Source organism: Hyla sarda, chromosome 5 (assembly GCF_029499605.1).
Source record: "Hyla sarda isolate aHylSar1 chromosome 5, aHylSar1.hap1, whole genome shotgun sequence".
NCBI lineage: Eukaryota > Metazoa > Chordata > Amphibia > Anura > Hylidae > Hyla > Hyla sarda.
In genome coordinates this window covers 198,097,599-198,113,341 of record NC_079193.1, presented here as the reverse complement: position 1 = coordinate 198,113,341, position 15,743 = coordinate 198,097,599, and positions in this window count along the sequence as shown.

Genomic DNA, 15,743 nt, shown 5'->3' with positions numbered 1-15,743 from the left:
CACCCTCTCCAGATATTTATCTTTTTGGCGAGTCCTATATAAAAGAAATAAGTATGTAGGGCTCTTTTCGTCACTAGATAAGGCCCAGACATCCCTTAACCCCTTAAGGACCACGGACGTATATTTACGTTCGTGGCCGGCACTCGCGATATGACGCGGGGTCACGCAGTGTGTCATATCGGGTCGATCCCGGCATGTAACTGAAGCCGGAACCGGGGGCTAATAGCGTGCGGCAGCGATCGCGGTGCCACGTGCTATTTACCCCTTAAGGATGCAGCCCTTTTTCACCTTAAGGACTGAGTCCTTTTTCGCAATTCTGACCACCGTTGCTTTACGAATAAATAAAGCGAAAATGCTTCTACCGAATATTCTGATTCTGAGATTGTTTTTTGTGACATATTCTACTTTATTTTGGTGGTAAATTTTCTGCATTACTTGCATCCTGTTTTGGTGAAAAATCTCAAAATGTCATGAAAATTTTGCATTTTCTAACTTTGAAGCTCTCTACTTGTAAGGAAAATGGATATTTCCAATAAATTAAATTTTTCTTAACAAATACAATATGTCCACTTTATGTTGGCATCATAAAATGGACATATTTTAGCTTTTTGAAAAAAAATAGAGGGCTTCAAAGTAGAGCAGCAATCTTCAAAAATTTCATGAAAATTGCTAAATCTGAAGGGACAGATGTTACAGAACTAAAACTCGCAGCATGCCTGGGCAGTCCAGGCATGCTGAGGGTTGTAGTTTGGCAACATCTGGAGAGCTACCGTTTGGGCACCACTGTAACATCCTAGTGGTTGCCACAGTAAAGATTGCTTTACTTTCACTTTCAATTCCCCCCCCCCCCCACCGTCGCTTCCCTACCTGAGCCAGGATCCAGCAGTCTCCAGCGAAGATCGGGGGTTCCCTAGGCATCTTCTTTGCAGGTACCCGGTCTCCATCTTCTGTCTATGTTCCCCTTGACATCCAGGGGTGGGCAGAACGGGGGGTTTCCATGGCAACCCACTGTCCTGCTCTGCCATTGGTCAGAATCAGTTCTTACCAATGGCAGGGGATAGGAGGAAATCGCAACACTGCGACCTCACTCCTAGCCCTCAGGATGATCGTGGCTTTCACTGACAGCTCCGATCCTCCCTATTTTCCGGGTGATCATTGCAAGAAAAAAAGTGTAAAAAAAAGGTAATAAATATGATTTAACCTTTTCAATATTAAAAGTCCAAATCACTCCCTTTTCCCATTTAAAAAAAAAAACATGTAAATAAAAATAAATATAAGCATATGTGGTATCGCCGTGTGCGTAAATGTCCAAACTATAAAAAAGATCATTAATTAAACCACAGGGTCAATGGCATAAAAAATTTGAAAGTCCAAAATAGCATATTTTTGATCACCTTTTTCATCATGAAATTTTTTTATAAAAAAGCGATCAAAAATTCAGATCAATACAAAAATGGAACTGATAAAAACTTCAGATCACGGCGCAAAAATGAGCCCTCATACCGCCCCATACGCAGAAAAATAAAAAAGTTATAAGGGACAGAAGATGACAATTTTAAACATAAAACTTTTCCTGCATGTAGTTATGATTTTTTCCAGAAGTACGACAAAATCAAACCTATATACGAAAAATCAAACCAATATCGTATGGACCTACAGAATAAAGATAAGGTGTCATTTTTACTAAAAAATGTATTGCGTAGAAATGGAAGCCCCCGAAATTACAAAATGCCGTTTTTTCTTCAATTTTGTCACACAATGATTTTTTTTCTGTTTCGTCGTAGATTTTTGGGTGAAATGACTGATGTCACTGCAAAGTAGAATTGTTGGCGCAAAAAATAAGCCATCATATGAATTTTTAGGAGCAAAATTGAAAGGGTTATGATTTTTAAAAGTTGATGAGGAAAAAACGAAAGTGCAAAAATGGAAAAGCCCGTGGTCCTTAAGGGAATAAAAGGGTCTTTCAGGGATGTATTTTTTGGAAGGGCTAGGAAACAAAGGGTCTGGTTTCCCAGCTATTAGCCACAGGAGAGAATCCCTTACAGAGGTCCTACAATTCCCCATGAAGATGCATTCTCTGTACCCACCTCTTTATATCACACACACCCTTTTTCCCATCCAGAGTATGCCCTTGGAGGGCTAGGAGTCATAGAGGATATACCAGATCCAGACCTGCTGCAGGTAAGTGCACCACTTCCAAATTTTTCTCACATTCCCCTAGGAGGGAGGATAGCACATTTTTTACACGTTTGGTCCATGATTACATCAGATGTGTGGATTCTCCACACAGTACAGGGATATCAAATAGAATTTATATCCCCTCCTGTTCAGACTCAAAACCCCATCCAATACAGTTTTCCAAAGCAGACCGAGATCTTATCCATCTGGAAATCAAGGAACTATGTTCCAAAGGTGCAATTATTCAAATTCCAGTTAAAGGGGTACTCCGCCCCTGGCATCTTATCCCCTATCCAAAGGATAGAGGATAAGATGTTAGATCTCCGTGGTCCCGCTGCTGGGGACCCCGGGTATCGCTGCTGCGGCACCCCGCCATCATTACTGCACAGAGCGAGTTCGCTCCGTGCGTAATGACGGTCAATACAGGGGCCGGAGCAGCGTGATGTCATGGCTCCGCCCCTCATGACATCACGGCCTGTCCCCTTAAGGCAAGTCTATGGCAGGGGGCGTGGCGACTGCCACGCCCCCTTCCCATGGACTTGTATTGACGGGGGCGGGCCGTGACGTCACAAGGTGCGGATCCGTGACGTAACGATGCTCCGGCCCCTGTACGTGCAGAGCGATCTTGCTCTGCGCAGTAATGATAACGGGGTGCTGCAGCAGCGATCCCCGGGGTCCCCAGCAGCGGGACCCCGGCGATCTGACATCTTATCCCCTATCCTTTGGATAGGAGATAAGATGTCTAGGGGCGGAGTACCCCTTTAATACTCCAGGTTTCTTAAGCAATCTTTTCCTGGTCAAAAAGAAAGATGGAGGTCACAGACCTGTCATAAATTTAAAAATCCTCAACAATTTTGTCCTGTATCATCATTTCAAGATGGAAGGCATCCATCTATTAAGAGATTTATTGTCACAAGATGATTGGCTGATCAAAATAGATCTCAAAGTTACCTACATCACGCTGCTTATGCAAAAAAACTCACAGCCATACCTCCAATTTTTATGGGTAGGTCAGAATTGGCAATTTACCATTCTCCTTTTCTACCTATCCTCAGCTCCATGGTGCTTCACAAAATTGTTAAAACCAGTAGTAGCTGTACTAAGAGTTCGAGGAGTTTGTCTAATTATATATCTAGACGATATTTTAATTATGGCCGAATCTTTACATCTGATACATCTTCATTCACATTGGACTTTGACTTTTCTTTCAAACCTAGGTTTCAAAATAAACTCAGAAAAATCTATTCTTATTCCATCCAAACAGATAGAATTTCTAGGGTTTTTAATCAATACTCATTTAACCACATTGAGTCTCCCTACCAAGAAATTAAAGATAATTTGGAAAGAAATCCGATCAGTTTTAAACAAACAATTGGTATCCCTTTGGACCATAGTTTGCATTGTTGGACTCCTTTCCTCTTCTATTCAAGCCATATTTCCCGCTCCTCTACATTACCAGGGCCCTTCAATGTCTCAAAGCTCAACATTTGAGAGAAGGTCTGGATTGTTCGGATGAAATCTCACTCAATTCAGATACCAAAGAAGAACTTATTTGGTGGCTTCAACACATACAGTCTTGGAACGGAAAAGCTATTTTCAATTCCTCTCCACATCTGATGATAGCAGTAATCTAGGTTGTGGAGCCCGATGTGGTTTCTTCTCCACAAGAGGGAAATGGTCAGAACAAGAATCCCTCTTTCACATAAATTTCCTGGAACTTTTAGCAGGTTTCTTTGCCCTCAAAAGTTTCACCAAGGAAATGTCTCATTGTTGTGTTCTTCTACGGATGGACAATACCTCACAGTAAAATACATCAATTGTTTAGAAGACACCAGATCACAATTGTTGGCCAACATCGTGAAAGAATTTTGGCATTTTTGTCTGGACAAAGATATTACCTTGAAAGCAGAATATCTCCCTGGCATATCCAATTCCACAGCAGATTGGAACTCTCGCGATTGGAAGCTAGCTCCTCTAATCTTTAAACAACTCAATTGTCTATGGGGTCCCATACATTTAGACTTATTCGCATCCAGACAAAATCATCAGATTCCTCAATTTTACAGTTGGCATCTGGATTGGGAATCCCTAGTTACAGACGTCTTAATTCAGATCTGGCCCTCAGGAATGCTGTATGCTTTCCCACCATTTACTCTGATTCTGAGAACACACTTATTGACCAGTGCTCAGAAATCCCCTTTGATTCTGATAACCCCATTATGGCCAACTCAAACTTGGTTCCCTCAAATTCTAGGCATGTTAATAGATTTCCCATGCATTCTTCCAACTCACCACTCCATTCTTCTAGACTTATTACATTTAGAAGAATCCAATGAAGAAAAGAAATCACACTCACCGCTCCGGTATGGACAAAAGCCGGTTTATTTCAAATGTTCATGGACAAGGTGCAGGGTGCAAACATAGATGAGACGCGGCTTCTTGAAATGAATGGGTGACAGCTGTTGCGCGTGCGCACAAGCACGCTTCCTCAGACCCAATCCCTTGACACACTGGCATCTCCTTAAGAAGCCAAACAGGATGATGTGTATCAAAGGAGGTGGCAACCAAAAGTAAGTGCAAAATTTAAAATAAAAACTTTAAAATTACTATCTTTATGCAAAAACACTGTATTCCAGCCTTTCATTTAATCCAAGATTGCCGTAAGCATTAATTTTAATAATCCATTTAGCCTCGGCACGGAGTAGTGCTTTTCGCCTATCTACACCAGCTTTTGCATTAACTCTTTCGATTCCATGAAAGGTTAGATCACACAGAGAATCATGATGACATTCCTTAACATGGTGGATAAATCTTGGAGACCCCTTTTCTGACTTCATTGAATAAAGATTTTCTCAAAAAGGTATGTTTATGCTTCTTTTAATACTGCCTATATAGAAACGGCCACATGTACAGGTAATAGCATAGACTACCCATTGGGTTCTGCAAGTAATTAGATCCTTGACAAAAAAACTACACCTCCAATTCGGAAATATTTTCCACATGAAAAATAACTACACCAGGTGCAGGATTCACATTTATGATTACCAGTAGGACTGAAACTAGCTAGCCAATCTAATTTATGTTTGGATACGAAAGAACTCTTACCTATAAGATTGATGATAGCAAACTTGAGTTTCTAGATGTCCTGGTTCAACTGAAAAATGTCCAGGCTTCAACATCAGGCTTCAGGAAACCTACTGCATGCAATTCTCTTCTCCACTTCGATAGCTATCATCCAGAGCATGTTAAAAAGGCTATACCTTATTGGCAGTTTTTACGTCTGCGCCATCTTAATAGCTCGGATGAAGGATTTCTAAAACAAGCCACGGAATTGGAGAAGAGATTGCATGACAGGGGTTATCCCAAAAAGATTTTAAAAGAAGCCTTTGATAGAGCTTTCCAACAAGACAGAAGAAGAAAAGGAAAACACATGATGTTACCATTAACAACCCCACCAGGTTTTCTCTCTCCTTCAAATACAGTCTTGTCGCTGACCTCATTAAAACTGCTGTCAGAAAAAACTAGTTCTTGATTAAAAATGATCCCATATTAGGACCTTTGGTCGACAACAATTAGCTTTTTGCTTTTAGGAGATGTAAAAATCTAAAAGATGTTATAACTATGAGTTCTTTCGTATCTAAACATAAATCAGATTGGCTAGCTAATTTCAGTCCTACTGGTAATCATAAATGTGCATCCTGCTCCTGGTGTAGTTATTTTTCATGCGGAAAATATTTCCGAATAGGAGGTGTAGATTTTTTTGTCAAGGATCTAATTACTTGCAGAACCCGCTATTACCTGTATATGTGGCCATTTCTATATAGGCAGTACTAAAAGAAGCATAAACATACATTTTCGAGAACATCTTTATTTGATTAAGTCAGAAAAGGGACTCCAAGATTTATGCAACATGTTAAGGAATGTCATCATGATTCTCTGTGTAATCTAACCTTTCGTGGAATCGAAAGAGTTAATGCAAAAGCCGGTGTAGATAGGCGAAAAGCACTACTCCATGCCGAGGCTAAATGCATTATTAAAATGAATGCTTACGGCAATCTTGGATTAAATGGGTTATCCAGCATAAGGTGATTTTAGTACGTACCTGGCAGGCAGTAATGGACATGCTTAGGAAGGATCTGTGCTTGTCTTGGACTAAATGGCTATGCTGTGAGATTACCATAACACTGTGGCTAGCTTTCTGTGAACTTGTATTTCAAGTTTTCCATTTTCTTGTTTGCCTACAAATCCCATTATACCATTTTCCTCCTTCCCACACATCAGCCCCCCCACCCATTGAAACAGAAATGAGCTGCCGATCTGTGGTTTTCAATCAGAGTGCCTCCAGCTGTTGCATTACTTGCAGATTGCTCTCTCCACCCATTGAAGCAGACAGGCTCCCTGTCATCAGCTGACTAGTGAGTCAGGCCTCGACCGCATTGCAAGCTGGGAAAAATCTGAGACAGCAGTCATATTGTTTGCTGATAAAAATAAATATTGGGAAGAAAATCACATCAGAATTGTGAGAAAACCGTCACACACAGGTACAGACACTATACTATGAACTACACTAACTTTACAGCCCCTATAGCATAGTCAAATAAAAAAAAATCCTGAAATACCCCTTTAAATGAAAGGCTGGACTACAGTGTTTTTACATAAAAATAGTAATTTTAAAGTTTTTGCTTGTTTTTAATTTTGCACTTACTTTTTGTTGCCACCTCCTTTGATACACGTCATCCAGTTTGGCTTCTTAAGGACATGCCGGTGTGTCAAGGGATTGGGTCTGAGCAAGTGTGCTTGTGCGCACGCGCAACAGCTGTCACCTATTCATTGAAAGGAGCCGCGTCTCATCTATGTTTGCACCCTGTACCTTGTCCATGTACATTTGAAATAAACCAGCTTTTGTCCATATCGGAGCGGTGAGTGCGATTTCTCTTCTTCTTCATTGGATTTATCTGAACAGCATTTTCTGAATATGGTTGTTTGCTGCCGTTACTCTCACTGCAAACGATTGTCAGGTCTGTGTTTGGTTGGACTGCCGACTCCTGTGTTTGTGAGCAATCATTAAATTTAGAAGGCCACCATTACCTAAATATAGATCCACTTGGGATCAGTGGCGTTGCTAGGGTTGGTGTCACCCGCTGCGGTAGAAAATCGTGTCACCCCCATACCTACCCCCTCCCCCCAGTAAGTTTTTAGCCTGTTGTGACAGACACCACTGTTGTAGCACATTGTGAGAAATTCCAGTATAATAATCAGATATACCAGTTGCCACAGAATAGGAAAGTGTTAAAGAAGTTTTCACCATTTAAATATATAGCTCCCAGAATTACTTAAAGGGGTACTCCACTGGAAAACATTTTCTTTTATATTAACTGGTGCCAGAAAGTTAAACAGATTTTTAAATTACTTCTGTTTAAAATCTTAATCCTTACAGTATTGATAAGCTTGTGTATGCTCCACAGGAAGTTGTGTAGTTCTTTCCAGTCTGACCACAGTGCTATTTGCTGACACCTCTGTCCATGTCAGGAACTGTCCAGAGCCGGATAGGTTTGCTATGGGGATTTGCTCCTACCATGGACAGTTCTTGACATGGACAGAGGTGTCAGCACAGAACACTGTGGTCAGACAGATAATAAATTAAAAAAGAAAATAACTTCCTGTGAATCGCTTATACAGCCGCTAATAAGTACTGGAAGGATTAAGATTTTTAAATAGAAGTAATTTACAAATCTGTTTAACTTTGTAGCACCAGTTGATAAAAAAAAATGTTTTCCAGTAGAGTACCCCTTTGAGCAGTGGTGAGGTTATGCTGGGAGTTGTAGTTTCACTCACCATAACTGTAGAACTGACAAGCGACTACAGCTCTGATAGGACATAGAGAGGAGAATACACAATGATATCAGTGACTACAGGTGACGTCTTCTCTATAGTCTTCCCTTATCTAATTCAGATGGTACATACCGCCAGGACTTGTTCCAGCTAAAACTTCTCTCAGCAGAATGTGACGCCCAGACGTCTCCTCACTATGTCAGCGCATTCTCATCCTCTATATGAAAACAAGTATTATTATAAACCTGCCAGACACTGTATCCTCTAAATATAATACTACTATACACTATACTCTTTGATTATAAACCTTCCATACACCATACCCACTGAATATAATACTACCACACACTGTATATATATTCTGAATATAATACCAACACATACTGTACACTCTGAATATAAATCTGCCACATACTGTACCCCTGAATATAATACCGCCACAAACTGTACCCTCTGAATATAATACTACCACAAACTGCACCCTCTGAATATAACGTTGCCATTCAGTGCACCCTCTGAATATAATACCACAACCGCAGTAACACCCCTCAACATCCGTTAGCTGATGCTATTACCACGGGAGGGGGGTATTGGTGGTGTTGCTAGTGGATGATGGGGGTGCTACTACTGGGGGGGTAATGCCGGAGGATGATAAGGGTGCTACTGGCCACCCCCCTGGCAGTATCACCCCCATCATCCATCGGCAGGATCATCCTCCTGGCAGGAGCACCACCATTATCCACCATCAGGATCTGCTGATGGAGGTGCTACTGCTAGGGGGGGGGGGTGTTGCTGGTGGATGATGAGGGTGCTACTGCCAGAGGGGGTGCATTAGGTAGGCAGCAGTTCCCCCACATTAGGTAGGTAGCAGTTTCCCCACATTAGGTAGCATATTTTCCCCACATTAGCAGCATAGATTCCCCACATTTGGTACCAGTTCTCCCACATTAGGTAGGTACCAGTTACCCCACATTAGGTAGCAATTTCCCCACATTAGGTAGCACAGATTCCCCACATTAGGTAGCAATTTCCCCACATTAGGTAGCACAGATTCCCCACATTAGGTAGCAGATTCCCCATATTAGGTAGCATAGACTTCCCACATTTGGTAGCACAGATTCCCCACATTAGGTAGCAGTTTCCCTACATTAGGTAGCATAGACTCTGCACATTTGGTAGTAGTTTCCCCACATTAGGCCGCAGGTTCCCTTGCAGGTTCCCCACAATGGGTCAAAGTCTCCCCACATTAGATCGCTGGTTCAACCCCCCCCCCCCCCCACAAAAAAAACCACATACAACACAAGAGACACACACACAAACACACACACAGTCAGAGACACACACACTCACAGACAGACACACACACGGAGTCACACATTCACACACACAGAGTCACACACAGAGTCACACAGTCACACGCAGAGTCACACAAACACACACACACACAGAATCGCACAAACACACACACACACAGAGTCACACAGTCACACACAGACAGAGAAACACAGACAGAGATAGAGACAGACAGACACACTCACCCATCCAGCGCAGTGTTCCTTCTGTCCGGGCACCCTGCGAGTGACGTCACTGACGTCCTCCTGCGCGGCCATGCGGTGGGACGTCATGCCGGTGCAACTGAAGACGTGGGAGTGGAGGCCGGGCACAGTGCTGGTGAATGCGAGGGGGGGGTGATGATGGACGGGCACCCAGTGCAGGTGAAGGCCGGGGGGGGTGTTGTGCTGACGTATGGGTGCACAGCGCAGGTGAATGCCGGGGGGGGGGTGCTGACTGACGGGCGCACCGCACAGCGCAGGTGAAGGCGGGGGGGGCAGGTGCTGACGGATGGGAGGCCAGTCAGGCACAGATGAGGGGTGTCGGTGTAGCTGGGGAGGGGGGGTGGGTGCTTTGAAGCGTCTTGGTGTCACCCCATTAGGTTGGTGTCACCCGGTGCTGGGCGCACCCCCCGCACCCGGGTCGCAACGCCACTGCTTGGGTTGCATCCTTTAGTTTTGGATTTAATAGTTTCATGGGGAGACAATGAATCTCTTCCTTTGAAGCTTTTATCTTTCAAACTCACTATGTTGCCTCATTTAAAAGAGTTTCTGATGTTCGTGCATTAGACACCAATAGAAATATTTCTCCTTAAGGTGTTACTTTTCACATTTAGAGATGTACCAAGACTAATCTTCATACTGTCTTTTATCCAGTTTTCCCCAACAAGAAAATCTTTGTGTTGTTCATTGTTTAAGGACATATAAACAAAGAACGGAATCTCTTAAAGGTTGTTCCAATTCTCAACTAATTATTTATTTTTGTTAACCTCAGTTATCAGTTCCATCCCCTACTTTAACCATATGGATTAGACAAACCATGTCTTTAGCTGGTATAGACATTTCTCTTTTTGGAGCTCATTCAACTAGAAGTGCAATGTCTATTAAAGTTAGTCAGGCAGGAGGTTCCTTGGCAGATATTCTGAAGGCTGCCAATTGGTCTTCAGAATCCACCTTTAAAACTTACTATTTCAGACCAGATCCACATGTTTCTATGGTCTTACTTTAACCATTATTTACTGTATTATGATTATATTATTTACTAATGTTATATTTATCAGCTTTAAACAAGCATAATATGAGCCTCTTGTAATAAAATTGGAGATTTTCCTACCCTTGATGATGGAAAATATACAGGGTGGGCCAATTATATGGATACACCTTAATAAAATGGGAATGGTTGGTGATATTAACTTCCTGTTTGTGGCACATTAGTATATGTGAGGGGAGAAACTTTTCAAGATGGGTAGGAACCATGGCTGCCATTTTGAAGTCGGCCATTTTGAATCCAATGTGACACATCAAACTTATTGGGGATTTCACAAGAAAAACAATGACATGCTTGGTTTTAATGTAACTTTATTCTTTCATGAGTTATTTACAAGTTCCTGACCACTTATAAAATGTGTTCAATGTGCTGCCCATTGTGTTGGATTGTCAATGCAACCCTCTTCTCCCACTCTTCACACACTGATAGCAATACCGCAGGAGAAATGCTAGCACAGGCTTCCAGTATCCGTAGTTTCAGGTGATGCAGAATGGGCAAAACAGAAATTGGAACAGGACCCTCAGTTTATGCAGAGGATTTTGTTCAGTGATGAGGCAAACTTTTCTGTGAATGGTGAAGTTAACAAACAAAACCACCGCTATTGGTCTGACACTAACCCACATTGGATAGATCCCTCCAAGACTGTTGGAACACAAAAATTGATGGTATGGTGTGGTATATGGAGTATAAAGATAGTGGGGCCATTCTTCAACAATGGAAACCTCAAGGCCACTGGATGTGCAAAATTGCTACATGATGATGTGTTTCCCTCTTTATGCACTAAAGCTGGCACGTTCCCTGAGTTTTTCCAGTAATATGGTGCACCACCACATTATGGGTGTCAGGTCCGAGCATTCCTAGATGAACAGTTTCCTGGAAAGTAGATTGGTCGTCGTGGGTAAGTTGAATGGCCCCCGAGGTCTACCCATCTGACCCCCTTAGACTTTTATCTTTGGGGTCATCTGAAGGCAATTGTCTATGCTGTGAAGATATGGGATGTGCAGCACCTGAAACTACGGATACTGGAAGTCTGTGCTAGTATTTCTCTTGCAGAGTTGCTATCAGTGTGTGAAGAGTGGGAGAAGAGGGTTGCATTGACAATCCAACACAATGGGCAGCACATTGAACACATTTTATAAGTGGTCAGAAACTTGTAAATAACTCATGAAAGAATAAAGTTACATTAAAACCAAGCACATCATTGTATTTCTTGTCAAATTCCCAATAAGTTTGATGTGTCAGATGACCCTCTTCTTTTTGAAAAAACAAAAGTTGGATTCAAAATGTCTAACTTCATAATGGCCGCCATGGTCACCACCCATCTTGAAAAGTTTCCCCCCTCACATATACTAATGTGCTACAAACAGGAAGTTAATATCACCAACCATTCCCATTTTATTAAGGTGTATCTATCCATATAAATGGCCCACCCTGTAGATTTCATTAAATACAGGAGGCGAGCATTATCCCTCCCTTTTTTTTACCTGACCCATTCTATTTATGTTATTTTTTCTATTAGTGATTTGACCTTTGATTGAGATGTTTCATGGAGATTTGGCTGAGGTATAGTATTACAATTTTTGCAACAATGCAAAAAAAAAAAAAAAAAAAACAGAATCAGGTAGGTGATGTCCTCCTGTGGTTCACAGGAAGTCAGACCCAGAACTGACATCCTGTTGGCACCATTAGGCACTGGAAGACTTGGAGAGTCAGACTGGTGGTCACATGACCAGAGTAATGGGACATAGATACAGCTGTGCGGGATTAAAACACATGATGATGTACGTCTAGAGAAAGTAAGTGTGCATGATATAAGCAATTTAAAAAAAAAGGAGTGCTTCTTTAAGCTGTTGTCACATGTGGCAGCTCTGCCAGACTCTACTATTATGACACAAAAAGTGGAAGGACTCTGAAAGGTAAAAACAGCAATACAGAGGTCAAGTGGAAAAAATTATGAATACTAATATAGACAAAGAAAATATCACTAAGGAGACCATATTATGAAAGAGCATGTATTAAAGCACACTAATACAATACAATAAAACAATGTAGTACCACATAAACAGTATGGCAAAAGTTGAACAAAGGGTGGGTAATGGGAAGGGGATCCTGTTATGCACAATAATCTGCTGAGAAGACTCATTGAGCAAAGAAGCGTACAGTAAGTAAATAGAAAAAAACCTGATGATACAAGTTTTTTCATAATATGATCTCCTTAGTGGTATTTTCTTTGATATTTATCAGACTCTACTGTTGTTGATCATCAGCAAATAGTTCTCTGAGCTTGGTAGAAGAAGAGTTGGACATTATTGCAGGCATATGCAGAGTGAGAAGTGAAAAGCTGTTGGAAACAGCTAAAAGAGTACCTGAGTGAGTACTGCAGAGCATAGACACCAAGTAAGCTAGCCAGAAAAGCTCGTAATCAGGGGCAGGTGTGAATGGTAGAGCAGTGTGGGTAGAGGAGGGGAACAATGAGAAAAGACTATCACTTTGTTCTGGTCTATTAAAATTCACAATTTTATCATAGATCCATAAAGCAAGATAACATTGCCATTAACAACCTAGGTATATGATAGCAATGATGTCTTGTATTATGAATCTATAATAAGGGTAAGGTCACACGGAATGGATCCGCAGTTTATTTTACATTGCGGATCTTCTGGTGACCCAATCCATAGTTTACCTCCAGCTTTGACACGCCTGCAAGTCGCTATGCGCATGCACAGTGTACTCTGCAGCTGCTCTGTGATGTCTACTTTCCTTAAAAAGCTAGCACAAGAAGTATGGATGCTATACCAAAAGCAAAGTTACAACATTATATTAGTTAGGGAATCTTTGTAATAGTGCAAATGAAAGAAGATTCATTAGAGTGTGGTTATTATATAATCTATAGCTAAAAACTCAGACATAACCAAACAGGAATTAGATGCATACGTGACTTGATAATAAAATAAAAAATATCAAGAGACAATGTCAGTGTTAATGCAGATAGGCTCTCATATTGCAGGAATCTATAATTCCCTCTAAACAGCTGTGCTATTTCAGAGCTATAATAGATCATATAGGCTTTGGTCAGGTGTGGTCCCCATCCCGTCTCCCTTTATGCAAACAGGGCCTGGGACCATTCGGGATTGCTCTGAAATAGTGCAACCAGTAAGACTGAATCATAGATTTCTGTTGTAAGGGAGCCTGTCAGTATTTTAGGCTGTCTGTAATCTAATATAAAACTAGACTACAAAACTAGACAAATTCCCTATCAATGGGTTACCCCATGTGTAACGAGACTATACTACATGCCTGGACTGTTAAAATAGCTGGAGTTATTCGCATGGATATTGTATGAGAAATGCCATTACCAGAGAATGCAACCGGCCGTTCGGTAGTTATACTTGTGACGGATCCTAGAATCACCCTACCTACTTGGATGGACTTAAGGACATCACTATTTGTACCCCTCAGTTTATGTTGTCCAGTGACATAAAGCTCAGAGTTAAAATACTTTTATTTACTGTTTTCATACACTTTCTGTGCACAATACACCTTTTCCACTCAAGGCACTGTATAGGGAGAGCTAATTAGCTTTGTTTGATTATCTCCCAGACTATCTGTCACCTGTATTGCCTTTATTGGATTATTTCACAGACTACCTGTCACCTGGATTACCTTTGTTGGATTATCTCACAGACTATCTGTCACCTGTATTGCCTTTATTGGATTATCTCACAGACTTCCTGTCACCTGGATTACCTTTGTTGGATTATCTCACAGACTACCTGTCACCTGTATTGCCTTTATTGGATTATCTCACAGACTACCTGTCACCTGGATTACCTTTGTTGGATTATCTCCCAGACTACCTGTCACCTGTATTGCCTTTATTGGATTATCTCCCAGACTACCTTCCACCTGTATTGTCTTTACTGACCCTTCCCCCTGTGATGTCCTTCCTATAAAAAAGACACTTGTTCCACAATAAAGAGTTCTTCTTGACCCTTCAAACGTAGCCTCGTCTCGTTCTTGAAAGGGAATTATTTGGGAATATTACTCTGCTCTTTTTACAGCTAAACCTGACTCTGCCTCTGGATATCGTGAATAGGATTATACCAGCTTTACTTTGGCACAGGAGCTTGCAAGGAAAAGGACGACATCAACGGCTGATACCCTCTCTCTACCTGGGTAGCCTTTACATTGGTGGCAGCGGTGGGATCGTCCTTTTATCCAAAGAGCAAGTGCTGAATGGAGTCTCGGTATGCCAGGCTGAAAAGACCCACACTAAAAGATTTATTGGAGAGTCGTGGTAGGAGTGCCAGTAACAGACCGCAGAGAGAGCTGATAGCTGACCTGCTGGAGCTGGACGAAAGGGATAGGTCCATGGAGGTAACTGAACCTATTGCACCTATCAGCGAGGATGATGTACTTACTGCTATTGTACAGTGGAGATTAGCCTTGTATCCAGCAACGTCCACGGAACTAATAAACCAGCTGTTCCAGGACGCAAAGGAGGAGATCGAAACTAAGAGGAGACAAGAAGCGGAACTGGTAAGAGCTAGACAGCCCATTACACATGCAATTCCTGCCCCTCCACCCACTGATGCGGTAAAGAAAATTCCATTTACTGCTTTTAAAACCTTTGTGGAAAATGAAGAAGAAATTGATGGGTATTTGGTTGACTTTGAGAGGCAGTGCTCACTACACCAAGTACCACCAGAGCAATGGGTCACTATCCTGGCTGGGAAACTATCAGGGAAAGCAAATGAGGCTTTCCGAGCACTTACTGCAGAAGAGATATCGCAGTATCAAAGGGTGAAAGAGGCACTGCTCACCAGGTATGCTGTAACCCCAGAAGCATACCGCCGCCACTTCCGGGAGTCCAAGAAGAAGGCTGTGGACTCCCACATGGAATGGGCCAACCGATTACAAAGGGTGGCATCACATTGGGTCCAATGGTGAAAGGCCAACTCCAGGGAGGAGGTATTGCAGTTGTCCCTAATGGAACATTTCTTCCAACACCTGGCCGCGGACCTACAAGACTGGGTACGAGACCGCCGCCCAGCTAACTTAAACGAGGCGGCTCGGCTAGCAGATGAGTATGCGGAAACAAGAAAAGTAAGCCAGGGTACTACACGGCTGGCTCA